This window comes from Sinocyclocheilus rhinocerous, unplaced genomic scaffold, assembly GCF_001515625.1.
Source record: "Sinocyclocheilus rhinocerous isolate Xijiao unplaced genomic scaffold, SAMN03320098_v1.1 scaffold1405, whole genome shotgun sequence".
Lineage (NCBI taxonomy): Eukaryota > Metazoa > Chordata > Actinopteri > Cypriniformes > Cyprinidae > Sinocyclocheilus > Sinocyclocheilus rhinocerous.
Genome location: NW_015645543.1, coordinates 2,201,291 through 2,202,612, shown reverse-complemented (window position 1 = coordinate 2,202,612; position 1,322 = coordinate 2,201,291). Strand labels below are relative to the sequence as shown.

Genomic DNA, 1,322 nt, shown 5'->3' with positions numbered 1-1,322 from the left:
CAGAGATCTGTTCCGTCTGCCTGAGATATATTGAGATATTACGTGTTCTCACTATATATTGAAGACCTACTCCTACACACCAAAATGCTGATGTGTTTAGAAGACATACAACGTTTCAGTGGTATGGGCCAATAATATTTTGCAATTTCTTTCAAACGTTAGCAAATTCATGAATATTGGTGACTTTAATAGATGTTTTGTTTAATGCTTATTTCTATCTTTTCTAGTTCATTCATTAATTTGAAGAAAAAAATCAATAACTTTCTCACTAAAATGACTGACCTACTTAAAAGTATGTTGGTGACTGTTTGTTTTTAGTTGAAAATATACATAAACAAATGTTCTCACTAGGTATAAATGATAAAGTTACTCCAAGGTCATGGAAATTTATAATGAATTGATAATGACAATGACAATTTAGATTTTTTTTTATTTTTTTCCCCGATTTAATTTGACATAAAATGATTACTGACTGTATGTTCTCTCTGTGGAAATATAAGTGTATCTCATGTACAGTACATGAATGTAGGCTATCAGGCATCAATTGACAAGCACTATGCAGGTACTCTTGTTTTGGTGTATCCACCCCATCGCCATTGGACTGAATTCACAAATGTGACACTGTGTATGCACACAGCTTCAGATTTCATATTGAGAGGTATTTACAGTGAAAAGTCACATAATTATAAAATCAAAAGGGTGCCGCGCAGTTCGACTAATCAGTCCCCTGAGAATTTTGTCATAAGCTAATTCACACTGTCTCTGAATCTGGACAGAAATCTTAGACATGTAAATCACTCAAGCTCCAACAGGCTTCTATAATAACCTGTGCTGTTCAAGGTTTCCTTTTGAAAAATCTAATTGAAATTCTCTCAAATATGAACAGTTTGGCTTTCGATCAGAGTGTTGTTTGCCGTTTTGTTTGTAGCCTCAAAAACAAGTAACAATGAAAAAAAAAAACATATTGGAGTTCATTTTCCATCTGTTCAGACACCAAAAATTGTTACTGGATGCATTTACACTGTTACAGTGTTTATACGTTTATCAGTAAATTAAAACAGTCTTAACCTGGCAGCTTCAAATGGAGATTTGGATGTGTATTCAAATTAAGCAGACTTGACAATAAAGTGAAATTAATTCCTTAGTTATAGTGAACATTATACTGTAGATTGGGGAAGATGCCACCCTTAAGACCAATGTGAAGATATGTCATAATAACAACACTATGAATGGAAATGTAATGATTTCACACAATTAACCAGGGGCACAGGAGACATTTTCAAAGTATGTGTGTGTGTGTGGGGGGGGGGGGGGGGGACCAA

The 1,322-nt window shown here is 34.3% G+C and overlaps 1 pseudogene; it reads left to right on the top strand.

Moving 5' to 3' along the window:
• Positions 1-519: 519 nt before the first annotated feature.
• LOC107706437 (complement C1q subcomponent subunit B-like) overlaps positions 520-1,322 on the top strand; it is a 4,416-nt pseudogene continuing 3,613 nt past the window's right edge.